The sequence below is a fragment of the Mirounga leonina genome, unplaced genomic scaffold, assembly GCF_011800145.1.
Source record: "Mirounga leonina isolate KUSES-001 unplaced genomic scaffold, KU_Mleo_1.0 Mir_101664, whole genome shotgun sequence".
Classification (NCBI taxonomy): Eukaryota; Metazoa; Chordata; class Mammalia; order Carnivora; family Phocidae; genus Mirounga; species Mirounga leonina.
Window position 1 is genome coordinate 10132896 of NW_023270175.1, and position 15453 is coordinate 10148348.

Here is a 15453-nt window from a genome sequence, read left to right on the forward strand (position 1 = left end):
TATTAATATATTTCCACAGGGCGCCTGGGTGGCTCAGTCGGTTAAGCGGCTGCCTTCGGCTCAGGTCATGATCCTGGAGTCCTGGGATCGAGTCCCGCGTCGGGCTCCCTGCTCGGCAGGGAGTCTGCTTCTCCCTCTGACCCTCCTCCCTCTCATGCTCTCTGTCTCTCATTCTCTCTCTCTCAAATAAATAAAATCTTTAAAATAAATAAATAAAACTGTTATTAAAAAAGAAAAAAAATGGAGTGGGATGGGATGTATGATATTTTGGAATAACTACTAACTGCCCCCCATTCCTAAAACTGAATTTCTGGGGGCGCCTGGGGGGGGGCTCAGTCGGTTAAGAGTCCAACTCTTGATTTCAGCTCAGGTCTTGATCTCAGGGTCGTGAGTTCAAGCCCCGTGCTGGGCATGGAGCCTACTTAAAGAAAATAAAATAAATGAAATTGAATTTCTGAAAAATATATATTGGATGACAAAGTACTACAACATTTAAATCAATTCCTCTGCTTTCAAATGGACTAAGTTTTGGGTTTTTTTTAAATAGAAAAGTTCCAAGGATTTCTTTACCATGATGGTGCATACCAGGAAAGAGCATATATTCTGGGTCTGCCATTAGCTTTATGACTGGGCAAGTAGCTTCCTCCCTCCCCGGACCTCAGTTTCCCTATCAGCAAAAGAAGGGATTGGGCACAATGATATTTCAAGCCCTTCCAGCTCTAACGGGTGATTACACCACCTAGTTCACCTAGTTGGTTGTTTACCCTTCAGCAATCAGGTCTTCAGGCCATTGTACCATTTCAGTTCACCTCCACTAGAGGGTAGCCAGAGAAAGGAGACGAGGCTCCAGTTACTTGTATTCTTTGTATTTAGTCCTGATCCCACCCCCCCAAAAAAGTGGGCAGAAAAAATTGATGTTACGTAGACAAGAACAAAATAGAGATTTCTGTTGGTTTCGTTTATTTTAGCTGTTGTGCTCCCATATTACGCGAAGAAATTATGAGAGAGATGTTTTACATAATGTTCTTCTTATTCAATTTAAGGAAATCAAGAAGATACCTGATTGTCAGGGTGCCCGGCTGGCTCAGTCGGTGGAGCACGCATCTCTTGATCTCGGGGTTGTGAGTTCGAGCCCCACGTTGGGTGTAGAGGTTACTTAAAAATAAACTCTTTAGAAGAAAATATATATATATACTTGATTGATAATGCCATGTCCAGACAGTCTGTCCCCAGCTAAAAATTTCAATCTTCACTAAATCAATCCTTCACATTCTTTTTACTGGGATTTCCAATTGAAAATTTTGATCAGGAACTTCCACTGATTTCCATTTGTTTACCACAAGAAGTCTCAGCTCTCTAGACCACTTTCTAATCAACCTTCTTTCCCATTACTCCCCAGAAATTATCCTGGCCCCTCGAGATGCACCTTTCCATAAAAATCTCACGACCATTGTCTTGGTGTTGGCAGGGCTGACCCCGCTGTGGTGCAATAGAAAGAGCCACAAACGGGGGCGCCTGGGTGTCTCAGTTGCTTAAGCGGCTGACTCTTGGTTTCAGCTCAGGTCATGATCTCAGGGTTGTGAGATCGAGCCCCCGAGTTGGACTCCCCGCTCAGCAGTGAGTCGGCTTCTCTCCCTCTCTCCCTCTCCTTCTGCCCCTCCCTCACCTCTCCCTCTCTCCCTCCCTCTCTCTCTAATAAATAAATAAATCATTTTTTTTTAAAGATTTTATTCATTTACTTGACACAGAGAGAGGGAACACAAGCAGGTGGAGTGGGAGAGGGAGAAGCAGGCTTCCCGCAGCGCAAGGAGCCCGATGCGGGGCTCGATCCCAGGACCCTGGGATCAGGACCTGAGCCGAAGGCAGACGCTTAACGACTGAGCCACCCAGGTGCCCCAATAAATAAATCATTAAAAAAAAAGAGGGGCTCTTGGGTGGCTCAGATGGTTAAGCATCTGCCTTCGGCTAGGGTCACGATCGGGTCCTGGGATCAAGTCCCACATCGGGCTCCCAGCTGGCTCAGCAGGGAGTCTGCTTCTCCCTCTCCCTCTGCCTCTCCCCCTGCTTGTGTGCTCTCTCTCTCTCTCTCTCTCTCAAATGAATAAATAAAATCTTAAAAGAAAGAAAGAAAGAGAAAAAAGGGTTGCAAACTGGACTCACAGAGCTCCTTGGAGAAATGGCTGATTTCAGGACGGGCAAGGGAGGCACAAGATAAGCCTGGAATATACTGTTATGCCAGAAATTAAGGAAGTGCTCAAAATAAATGACTGGGGTATGACACAAGGACAGGAACCAGCTTGACAGGGCCACCGGCCAAATCTGTAACAAACTGAGAATCAAAATAATTCAGCACAGTAGTAAATTATGAAACATTGAAACACCAGAATGCCATGAGTCCATACCAAGAAGAAACGGAATGGAATAACTAAATAAAATGGACGAGGAGGGAGGGATCTTATTTACTGTGAACACAGCCGGCAAAGTGAAGGCGTGCCGGAGTTGGAAAATCAGCATTTTGCAACCATCACGTTAAATATTAGTCAGACAAGGGTCGTCAATGGCTTTCGATTAGGAGTAGGATATTTTCACTGTCTTAAAGTATTGCCCCACAAAGTACTTGTTCACTGCACAGTAAAAGCATAATTGTACAGGGAAGAAATTGGACAAGATCTTCACCACGTGATCAAAATTATCACCACCGGTGTGGCGCAGATGGCCGTGTGTCTGCAGACCTGAGACCCCGGGAAGGACCCAGCATCACCTCCACAGTATTGCAGCTGAGAACGCATCACCTGAATTCATCATGAGGAAACTTCAACCAAACCCCAAATAAGGAATGTTCTATTGAAGAAAAAAAGAAAGAAAAAAAAAAAGATGGGCACGAGGACAGTATTCTTCCAAAATGTCGTCATGTGGTGCCTGGCTGGCCCAGTTGGTAGAGCGTGTGACTCTTGATCTCGGGGTCGTGAATTCGAGCCCCACATTGGGGGTAGAGATGCCTTAAAACAATAAAAAAAATCTTTAAAAAATGTCAGTGTCATAAAAGCAAAGTCTGTGGAAATGTTTCCAGATTAAAGGAGATTAAAGAGACATGACAATTAAATGCATCCCTGATCCTGGACTGGAACCTGTATGGGAGGGTGGATAATGCTAGAAAGAACATTATTGGATCAATTGACAAAACTAGAATATGATGACAGATTACATAAACTTGTATCAATATTAACTTTAGTGAAGTTGACTACTGTGGTCAAGTAAAGGAATATCCCTATCCTTTTTTTTTAAAAAAAAAGACTTATTTATTTGAGAGAGAGAGAGCAGAGCGGAGAGGCAGAGGGAGAGGGAGAGAGAATCTCAAGCAGACAACGAGCTAAGCACGGAGCCTGACACGGGGCTCCATCTCACGAGCCTGACATCATGACCTGAGCTGAAACCAAGAGCTGGACGCTTAACCGGCTGTGCCATCCAGGCGCTCGAAGAATATCCCTCTTCTTATGAAATAAACACTGAAGTATTTAGGGGTAATAGGTCATAAATTATGTAACTTATCCTCAAATGGCTCAGAAAAAAAATGAGTATGTAGGCACAGAAAGAGAGCAGGTGCAAATGAGCTATAACAGTAGTAATAGGTGTTTTCTGCACCCTTCTTATTTTTACAAATTTTCTGTAATTTTGAAATTATTTCTAAATTTCAAAGCTTAAAATAGAGGATGTGGTTGTAAATCCTGACCACGCCCCTTAGATCTCTCTGACCACAGACAACATATGTGAATTCTCAGAAGAGGCAGTTACCAATCACTGAGCCCTTAACCATGGGTCAGGCACCATGGTGAGGATTATCTCAGTCCTTAAAAGAGTACTTCAAGAGAAGCTCTATCTTGGTTGTATGGATTAGGAGACTGAGGCTCAGAGAAGTTAAGCAGCTTATGCAAAATCACCCAGTTATTAAGTGGCAGGGTTGAGATTTGAACCCAGGTCTGAAACGAATACCCCATTTCCAAAGGAGATAATTGTACTTAGTCATACTTTGTTTTACATGGTAACTCTGCTGTTCTAAAATATTATTTAATTAATTTATTTAACATGGTAATCCTTTCTTTTCTGTCTTCCCCCACTGCCCACCAGGGCAGAGATCTTTGTTTTGTTGGGCGATATAGTCCCAAGCATCTGGAATAATGTCTGGCACAGTAAGCGCTCAGTTAATGTTTTTCATGAAGACTTATACCTTAGCAGTGTTGGGAAGATTAAATAAGATGATGTAAATAATACTTGATATCCCTTGCTGTAACTTTTTAAAAAGATTTTTATTTATTCTTAGGGACAGAGAGAACAAGTCGGGGGAGGAGGAGAGGGAGAGGAACAAGCAGACTCCGCACTGAGCGCAGAGCCTGACGTGGGGCTCGATCCCACGATCCTCCCAAGGTCACGAACTGAGCCAAAACCAAGAGTCAGAAGTTTAACCGACTGAGCCCCTGCTGTAACTTTTGAACGAGTTTGTAGCTTTCCAGCAGAGACCCCTATCAGTGGTATCAAAGTTTGGGGAGTGATCAAATGTCTCCTCCTCACAGAACAGAGGTGGAAAGTCCTCTACCTCGCATGCTTACGATCAGTTGGACAACAGCCAGGCCATAGGCACACTCTGCTTACATCTACGAAACATCTTAAAGGCAATCAGTTACTGGAAAGTTTTTTACCACTTAAGACAGAATTTTAAAATATGGGTAGTTTCCAATCTTTTCCGGCTCCTGGACACTGGCAAGGAAACCCTTCATTTCCCAAAGGAGACCGATTTCCCATGCCATTGGAAATGAAAATCTGATGGTAATATCTCTGTTCTAGGAGCCCAAAGAAAAGCTAAAAAATATCGGGGGGTTGGCAGGAGGAGGAAACTCAAGTCCAGACCAAACAGCATGGAGGTCTCAGGCATGTTCTTGGTACATTGTGCTGGTTCCCCCCTTAAGGAGGAAAGAAACCAAAAGAATGAGAAAAAAAGATGTCAGCCAAACAAGAGGAAGAGGTAGTCTGTGACTGTCATGAGAACATGGTCAGGTTTTGCTAACCCCTTAATCCCGGCCCCTAGCCCAGCGCCTGGCATATAGTAGGTACTCAGTAAATATTCATAAACGGATGGACTGTCTGCTTTTGCTTCAGGAGCAGCCCCGCAAATCTCAGATACTTACGACCAATCTTGCTCTCTTGCCTGTGGTTCTGTGGGCTGGCTGTGGGTCTACTTGGCTCAGTGAGCCTGGCTTCCTAGGCTCGAGGGCAGGTCTGCTCCTTGATTCAGGACCCACACCAAAGAGGAACAGCTACCAGTACCCTACTCATCTTCTAGTGGACGGCAAGAGCGCGAGAATGAAGCCAAAATACAAGAATCCAGGGGCGCCTGGGTGGCTCAGTCGTTAAGCGTCTGCCTTCGGCTCAGGTCATGATCCCGGGGTCCTGGGATCGAGCCCCGCATCAGCCTGCTTCTCCCTCTCCCTCTGCTGCTCCCCCTGCTCGTGCTCTCTCTCTCTCTCTGTCAAATAAATAAATAAAATCCTTAAAAAAAAAAAGAAATTAAAAAAAATCTTAAAGAATGAGGAAAAGGAAAAAGGAAAAAAAAATTCTCCTTGTGATGAGAACTCATAGGATTTACTCCCTTAAGAATTTTCCTATATCTCACACAGCAGTACATTACATCCCTAGTACTTATTTATGTTATAACTGGAAGTTTGTACCTTTTGACCACCTTCCTTCAATTCCTCCTCACCCTTGCCCCCTCCTGTAATTACAAATCTGATCTCTCTCTCTCTCTCTTTTTTTAAAATAAGCTCTGAGACGAATGTGGGGCTTAAACTCACGACCCCAAGATCAAGAGTTGTGTCTCTACCAACTGAGCCAGTCAGACACCCCTGATCTCTTTTTTATTTATTTTATTTATTTTATTTTTTTAAAGATTTTATTTATTTATTTGACAGAGAGAGACACAGCGAGAGAGGGAACACAAGCAGGGGGAGTGGGAGAGGGAGAAGCAGGCTTCCCACGGAGCAGGGAGCCCGATGCGGGGCTCGATTCCAGGACCCTGGGATCATGACCTGAGCCGAAGGCAGACGCTTAACGACTGAGCCACCCAGGCGCCCCCTGATCTCTTTTTTAAATTGAAGTATAATTAACACAAAATGCTATGTTAGTTTCAGGAGTACAGTATATTGATTTAACAATTCTATACATTACTCACGTGCTCACCACGATAATTGTAGTCACTATCTGTCAACGTATGGTCACCATACGTTACTACAATATTATTATTATTTTAAGATTTATTTATTTATTTTAGAGAGAGAGGGCGTGAGCAAGGCAGGGGCAGAGGAAGATGGAGAGAGAGAATCTCAAGCAGACTCCGCACTCAGCGTGGAGCCAAATGTAAGACTCTACCGCACGACCCTGAGATCGTGACCTGAGCTGAAATCAAGAGTCAGACACTTAACTGACAGAGCCACCCAGGTGCCCCTATGAGTTTGGGGTTTATTTTGTTTTGTTTTTTGTTTTGTTTTAGATTCCACATGTGAGATCATAAATTATTTGTCTTTCTTTGTCCGACTTATTTCACTTAGCACAGTGCCCTCCAGGTTTATCCATATCACAAATGGTAGGATTTCTTCATTTCGTATGGCTGAATAATATTCCATTATATATATACCACAACTTCTTTACTCCAAATAAATGCCAAGTTGTTAAATAGAATGAACCTTATTCTCAGTTACCCCTCCCCCTGTCCCCGGACCCCTACACAGTCAGACAGAGATGTTCTGTGAAGAACCTATGGCTCAGATATGGGGAGAAATTGAATGCCTACCTAACAGAGAAGCAAAAGTACACCCTTTTGTACTTCTCACATTTTTCTACAGAAATATTCCAAAGTAGAGGAGTATGAATGCTGTAAGCATAAAATTTCATTGAAGTCTTGGATTTTACTTTAAAAATCCATGCAGGGGATGGATGGGTGGCTCAGTCGTTAAGTGTCTGGGTGGCTCAGTCGTTAAGCGTCTGCCTTCGGCTCAGGTCGTGATCCCAGGGTCCTGGGATCAAGCCCCGCGTCGGGCTCCCTGCTCCGCGGGAAGCCTGCTTCTCCCTCTCCCACTCCCCCGCTTGTGTTCCCTCTCTCGCTGTGGGTCTCTCTCTGTCAAATAAATAAATAAAATCTTTTTAAAAAAAAATCTTAAAAAAATAAAATAAAAATCCATGCAAATTTTGCTTTTTACTACATAAAATATCCAAGTTTGTTATAACATAAAAATACCATTTGGGATACCTGGCTGGCTCAGTGGAGCATGTGACTCTTGATTTTGGGGTTGTGAGTTCGAGCTCCATGTTGGGTGTAGAGATTACTTAACAACAAAATCTTAAAAAAAATTTTTTGTTTTAATACCATTTAAAGTTACTCATCATCTAGTAAAAATGTACACTCGAAGAAGATGCATTTTGTTGAAGCTGTTAACCAGATTATAATATTTAGATCTGCCTGGCTAGATTTTTCCACCTCATACAGGAGGGATTTCCAAAACGGATGCCGGAAGGCAGTCAGGGGCTGCTAAGCAAGTGAAAAGCAAACTGTGAGAATCAATCCAAGTGAGGTATAACTCTAAGGGGCTTGGGGGTATTTCTCCAGAAGTTCTGTTGTGGGGGCGCCTGGGTGGCTCAGTGGGTTAAGCATCTGCCTTGAGCTCAGGTCATGATCCCAGGGTCCTGGGATCGAGCCCCGCGTCGGGCTCCCTGCTCAGCGGGGAGCCTGCTTCTCCCTCTGTCTCTGCTCCTCCCCATGCTTGTACTCTCTCTCTCTGGCAATCTCTCTCTGTCAAATAAATAAAATATTAAAAAAAAAAAGGTTTTGTTGTAAATGGCAATGAAGGAAGCAGTGAGCACTTGCTATTTTGTTCTCATGGCCTGACTCAGGATGTCACTCTAAAATCCCATTCCTATGGGGGCGCCTGGGTGGCAAAGTAGGTTGAGTTTCAGACTCTAGGTTTTGGCTTGGGTTGTGATCTCGGGTCATGGGACTGAGCCCCGTGTGGGGCTCTGCACTCAGCGTGGAGCCTGCTTCAGATTCTCTCTCCCTCTCCCTCTGCCTCTCCCGCTTGTGCTCTCTCTCTCTCTAAAATAAATAAATCTTTAAAGAAACAAAAATATAAAATAAAATAAAATCCCATTCCCGTGGAATCCCCACCCCCACAGAAATCACCCAGTTTGTTTGCACAATGCAAATGTGTCTGCCTGGTAGGATATAGATTGTCCAATAGGGTTAGAGAAGAGATTTCTTTTTATGGCTACCAGAGCAATTCTTTTTTTTTTTTTAAGATTTTATTTTTAAGTAATCGCTACACCCAACATGGGGCTCCAGTTCAAAACCCTGAGATCAAGAATTTCAGGCTCCACCCGCCGACCCAGCCAGGTTCTCCTACAAGAATAATTCTTACTCACTATGTAAAAAATCGAAAAGTATAAAGAAGCAGGAAAAAAAATAAGCTGATAACCCAGAGCAACACCATTTTGGCATATTTTCTTCCAGATTCTTTTCCTGCCTTTTTTTGTTTGTTTTTACACAAGAGAGATCATATGACATATGTACATTTTTATCTTGATTTTGTCACTTCATATTATAGCATTTTCCAGGTCCTTAAATATTCCTCTAACGATTCCATTTAATGATTGCACAGACTCCCGATTTCTAGAACTAGATGTTTGAGGTTTAGATTGTTTCCAGTTTTTCAGTTTTTGTTTTGTTTTTTTTTTAGATTTTATTTATTTATTTGAGAGAGAGTACAAGCCAGTGGAGAGGCAGAGGGAGAGGGAGAAGCAGGCTCCCCACTGAGCAGGGAGCTCGACTTGGGGCTTAATCCCAGGACCCTGGGATCATGACCTGAGCTGAAGGCAGACGCTTAAGCAACTGAGCCACCAGGCGCCCCCAGTTTTTCAGTTTTCTAAATAACACTTAGATGAACACGTTTGCACACAAATTTTTGTCCACAGTACAGAGTGAAATGTCTTAGAATGGGGACTCGATATGCACATTTTTAAGGCTTTTGATACATACAGTCTATCAGTTAGGATTCTTTTTTTTAAGATTTTATTTTTAAGTTATCTCTACTTCCAATGTAGATGCTTGAACCCAAACCCCGAAATCAAGAGTCACACACTCTGCCTACTGAGCCAGCCAGGCACCCCCAGTCAGTCAAGATTCTTTGTTTGTTTTGTTTTGTTTTGTTTTGTTTTTTTATTTGACAGAGAGAGATAGCGACAGCAGGAACACAAGCAGGGGGAGTGGGAGAGGGAGAAGCAGGCTTTCCGCCGAGCAGGGAGCCCGATGTGGGACTCGATCCCGGGACTCCGGGATCATGACCTGAGCCGAAGGCAGACGCCCAACGACTGAGCCACCCAGGCGCCCTCAGTCAAGATTCTTAATCAAGAGCAGTAGATGCTGACTCTGGAAGGTTAAGCAGAAAAGGAGTTTCTAAAGGATATTGAGTTTTTCACAGAATTGTTGGCAGGACTGGATAATCAAGTCTAAACTGCCAGAAACGATGCCCCAAACCAGGTCACCGAACAAGCTTGATGCAAAGGATCATAGCCTAAGTAAATGGCACATCCTAGAGTTGTACATATACGGTGGCTTTGAACCTCACTATAAAAAACCTCACTGCCCTACACCGTCGCCAGCCCCAGAAAAAAGCTGAATCTCTCCTTTCATCATCCATGTCAGCAAAAAGAAAAGCTCCATGGAGAGCCTGGTTTAATTACCACCCTCACCGTCAAATCTAAGTCTCCTGAAAGCAAAGCTGAGGTCACCTGCTTGCAGGCTAGCAGCGAGAGACACTGAGAATCTGACACAGGGCTTATAAACTTGGAATTTCCACAAATATAAAAATTGAGGTTGCCAGATAAAATACAGGATACCTGGTTAAGTTCAAATTTCAGATAAACAATGAATAATATTTAATATAAGCCTATCCCAAACATATATGGGACATAATTGCACTTAAAAATTATTTGTTGTTTATCTGAAGTTCAAAGTTAACCAGGTGTCCTATATTTGTATTTGCTAAATCTGGCAACCCTAACAGAAATGCTGTTCAAAAGGTGACGGGCAGCCGTGAATGAGTATTTCAGACAACCACGTTGCTTTACTAAAAAGAAGTGCCGACAATGAATAGGAGTTTCTTTCTTTTTTTTTTTTTAAAGATTTTATTTATTTATTCATGAGAGACAGAGAGAGAGGCAGAGGGAGAAGCAGGCTCCCACGGAGCAGGGAGCCCGATGCGGGACTCGATCCCAGGACCCTGAGATCATGACCTGAGCCGAAGGCAGACGCTTAACCATCTGAGCCACCCAGGCGCCCTGAATAGGAGTTTCTAACTCACCGACAGTCTCACTTCAAAAATATGTTTGCTAATTTGACAGGCAAGAAATGACATTTAATTATTGTTTTAATTTACCTTTCTGGGATTTTTAGTGGGGCCAAACAACCTCTCAATCCTTCATTATTTTTATCTCCCCCTTCGCGAACAGATCAGGCTTGCGCTCGTCATTTCTCTGTTGGGGTCTCTCTGTGTTCCTTATCAGACACAGCATCAGCTCTTCATGCAATAAGTACATTATTCCTGTGCTTGGCTTATTGTTAATCTTTTAATTCATGATCCTTTTATTTACAGAGGTTTACATGATCAATCTCTTGCTTCCCCGCCCCCATACATAGAACAGTTTTCCCCTTCTAAAGATCAGATAAATATTCACTTAGACTGTCTTCTGGATTTTTTTTTTTTAAAGATTTTATTTATTTATTTGACAGAGAGAGACAGAGCAAGAGAGGGAACACAAGAAGGGGGAGTGGGAGAGGAAGAAGCAGGCTCCCCGCCGAGCAGGGAGCCCGATGCGGGGCTCGATCCCAGGACCTGGAACCATGACCTGAGCCGAAGGCAGACGCTTAACGACTGAGCCACCCAGGCTCCCCTGTCTTCTGGATTTTTATGGTTTTACTTATTTACTTTTACCCTTTAATGTGCATAAAGTGGGGTGATGATAAATAGACTTTTTTTCTAAATAGTTAACCAGTGGGGGTGCCTGCTGGCTCAGTCGGTCGGTGGAGTGTGTGACTCTTGATCTCAGGGTCATGAGTTCAAGCCCCATGTTGGGCTTAGAGCTTATTTAAGAAAAAAAAAATATATATATATATATAAATATATACATAAATTTAAGAGGATTCTATATATTAAGAATGACTAATCAAAAAATAAAATAGAAAAAACATACTCATAATAGGACAAAAGCTATAACTAGCTTTTTGTTAAGCAAATTTAACAAAAGATACGTAGAACATTTCTAGTGAAAATTAGAAGATGACTTTACTAAAGAGAGAGGTACACAATGTTCAATGATGGGAAGACACAGTATCATAAAGAGATCAATTCTCTCCCAAATGATCTATAAAGTTAATACAATTCCAATAAAAATCCCTGCAGGTGTGTGTGTGATTGTGTGTGTGTGTGCACGCACATGAAATTTGATAAGTTGGTCCTCCAAATTGTATGGAAGAGAAAAGAGTCAATAATTCACACATTCTGAAGAACAAGAAGAGTGAATTTTCCTTACCAGGTATGATGACTTATTATAAAGATATAGCAATGAAGACATCGTGGCACTGGCCCAGGGATGGGTAAGAGTTTCAATGGCATGGAACGGAGAAGCCAGGACAGACACACTCATATATGGAAACTTGCTACATGACTGAGGTGACTTTATAAATAAGAGGAGAGAGGATGGGCTATTGATTAAATGGTTCTGGAAAAATTGGTTGTCCAAATGGAAGACATTGATAGATAACTACCACACACCATGGACAAAAATAATCCCCAGAATAATGAAATACTTACATACGAGAATAGAATGTGAATGTTTTTAGAAGGAAGTCTCATAATAACAGTCATGAGGATGAGGAGAAAAGGGAATTTTCATAAATTGCTAGTTCACAGGAAATGTGAGGATGATCCTGGCTATACAAACTCCAGAAAAACTCTTACATAGGTGCACAAGGAAACATGTATAGGATGGTCATTCCACTGCTCACTTCGGCAGCACATACACTGAAATTGGAACGATACAGAGAAGATTAGCATGGCCCCATGCAAGGATGATACGTAAATTCGTGAAGCATTCCATATTTTATTTTTAACAATTTTGTTTTTAATTTTTTTTGTTTAAAGATTATTTATTTATTTGAGAGTGAGAGAGAGCATGAGCGGGAGGAGGGGCAGAGGGAGAAGGAGAAGCAGACTCCCTGATGAGCAGGGAGCCCGACGTGGGGCTCAATCTCAGAACCCCAAGAGCATGACCTAAGCTGAAGGCAGACGCTTAATCTACTAAGCCACCCAGGTGCCCCTAAAGATTTTATTTTTAAGTAATCTCTGCACCCAATGTGGGGCTCGAACTCACATTCCCCAGATTAAGAGTTGCATGCTTCACTGACTGAGCCAGCCAGGCGCCCGGCGTTCCATATTTTTAAAAAAAGGTCATTCTGGTATCAGTGGTGATGGTGAAAAATTAGAACAAATCTGTGTGTCAGTAGGAGAATGGGTAAATAAATTGTAGCATATTCATACAATGGAATCACTTATAACAGCTCAAAGGAATGAGCTAGATATGCATGTATTAATATGAATAATACTCAAAATCATTACACTGATGGACATTTGGGCTCTTTCCATATTTTGGCTATTGTGGACATTGCTGCTATAAACATTGGGGTCCCAGATGTCCATCGACAGATGAATGGATAAAGAAGATGTGGTATGTGTATACAATGGAATATTACTCAGCCATTGAAAAGAATGAAATCTTGCCATTTGCAACAACATGGATGGAACTAGAGGGTATTACGCTAACGAAATAAGTCAGAGAAAGACAAATACCATATGATTTCAGTCATATGTGCAATTTAAGAAACAAAAGAGATGAGGGATGCCTGGGTGGCTCAGTCGTTAAGCATCTGCCTTCGGCTCAGGTCATGATCTCAGGATCCTGGGATCAAGCCCCACGTTGGGCTCCCTGCTCAGCAGGAAGTCTGCTTCTCCCTCTCCCTCTGCCCCCCCAACCCCACGTGTATGCTCTCTCTCTCTCAAATAAATAAATAAAATCTCTAAAAATAAAAAATAAAAAGAGACAAAACAGATGAACACAGGGGAAGAGAAGGAAAAATAAAATAACAACAGAGAGGGAGGCAAACCATAAGAGATTCTTAAATATAGGAAACAAATTGAAGGTTGCTGGAGGGGAGGTAGGTAGGGGGATGGGGTGACGGGCAGTAAGGAGGGCACTTGATGGAATGAGCACTGAGTGTTATGTGAAAAATAACTAAATTCTACCCTTGAAACTAATAATACACTATATGTTAACGAAATTGAATTTAAATTGAAAATTTTTTTAAAATCATTATGTTGAATTACAAAAGCAATTTGTAGGATGTTGGGGACAATATAACATTTCTGTAAAATTTTTAAATACACAAAACAATACTATATATTGTTAATAGATAAATGCATATATAGTAAGAGTATCAAAGCTTGCACGGAGGTTGTATACAGAATTTAGATAGTGGTTACTTCTAAGGGAGTGGAGAATAGGACTGAGGAAAGCGAGAGAGGACATTTCAAATATATTAACAATGTTTTATTTCTTGAGAAACTCTGAAATTTTTTTGTAACTATATGACGAGATGGATGTTAATTAAACTTATTGTGGTAATCGTTTTGCAATATAGATACCTCCAGTCATTGTGCCCTATACCCTAAATTTGTACAGAGATGTATGTCAATTATAGCTCAATAAAACTGGAACAGGGCGCCTGGCTGACTCAGTCGGAGGAGCATGTGACTCTTGATCTCGGAGTTGCAGGTTCGAGCCCTGCGTTGGGTGTAGAGATGACTTAAAGAAACAAAATCTTTATTAAAAAAAAAAACTGGAACAAAAATTTTATTTATTTTAAGTTTATTTCTTTAAGTCATCTCTACACCCAACGCGGGGCTCGAACTCACAACCCCGAGATCAAGAGTCACATGCTCTTCCGACTGGAGCCAGCCAGGTGCCCCGTGGAACAAAGATTTTAAAGATTTAAAGTTGTTATTTTATTTTTCCTTCTCTTCCCCTGTGTTCATCTGTTTTGTCTCTTTTTATTTGAAGCCCATGTGGCAAAATATTAGGATTTGTCATGTCTGAGCCGTGCTTAAACAGGTGTTTATGTTCTGTTCCTTTCTATGTGTTTTGAAATATTTCATAAATTCAAACCCTTTTCTTCTTTTTAAAGAATCAACAAGACTAGGTGAGTGTGGGTGTGAAGTCAAGAAAGGAGTCAAAGATGACTCAGGTTTCATGCCTGGTGATGATGCTATTGACAGAAAACGAGAAGCTAGGGAAGCTGGCTTTGTCGAAGATAAGGAGCTATATTTCTGGCATGTTCGGCTTAAAGACACAGCAGAACATCCAGCTACGAAACACAGATTAGGTTGTGAGCAGCCAGAGGTCAGGACAGGAAACTGGTCTGCAAACAGGGACTGGCAAAGCAGGACATTGGCCCCAGGGCCCCACCCTCTCATATCACAGGGAGCAGGCCGCCCCAGTCTTTTTCTTTTCTTTTTTCATAGGACCCTTTAATGGAGAAGAGAGTCAAGAGGGAGAGAACAAGAAACGATGCAAAGCCAGACAGTGAGGACTGGGGAATGGTTACTGAATATGGTGAACCCTTGCAGGCCAGACTACGGAGCAGGGATGAGAGTCCAGGCGGCAGGCAGCTAAGGAACGAGTGGCAAAGGAAGGGGAAGCAGAGGGAGCCCATTCATTCTAGAAATCGGCAAGGAAATGGAGGGGAGGTGCTCTGTGTCCGGACACCATTTGGGCTGCTATAACCAAATACCACAGACTGAGTGGCTCATAAACAACAGAAATTTGTTGCTCACAGTTTTGCGGGCTGGAAGTCCAAGATCAAGGTGCCAGTCAGCATGGGTGGGTGAGGGCCCTCTCCTGGGTGGCCGACTTCTCACTGTATGGAAGAAGGGGCTAGGGAGCTCTGTGGGGGTCTCTTTTTATAGGACACTAATCCCAGGCGCCTGGGTGGCTCATTATGTTAAGCATCTGCCTTCGGCTCAGGTCGTGATCCCGGGGTCCTGGGATCGAGCCCCGCATTGGGCTCCCTGCTCAGCGGGGAGTCGGCTTCTCCCTCTCCCTCTGCCTCTCGCCCTGCTTGTGCTCTCTCTCACTATCTCTGTCTGTCTCGTTCTCTCAAAAAAATAAAATCTTAAAAAGGAAAAAAAAAAAAGAAATACGAGCACTAATCCCATCTGTGAGGGCTCCAGTCTCATGACCTAATCACTCCCCAAAAGCCCCACATTCTAATACCATCACATTGAACATTAAGATTTCAACACATGA

General features: G+C 42.6%; 1 non-coding gene across 1 annotated transcript; it reads left to right on the plus strand.

Annotated features, from left to right (window-relative positions):
* The first annotated feature begins 12092 nt into the window (after positions 1-12092).
* Positions 12093-12198, plus strand: LOC118013704. The gene has a single exon (XR_004680098.1). It is a non-coding gene; the product is annotated as a U6 spliceosomal RNA (small nuclear RNA).
* The last annotated feature ends 3255 nt before the right edge of the window (positions 12199-15453 follow it).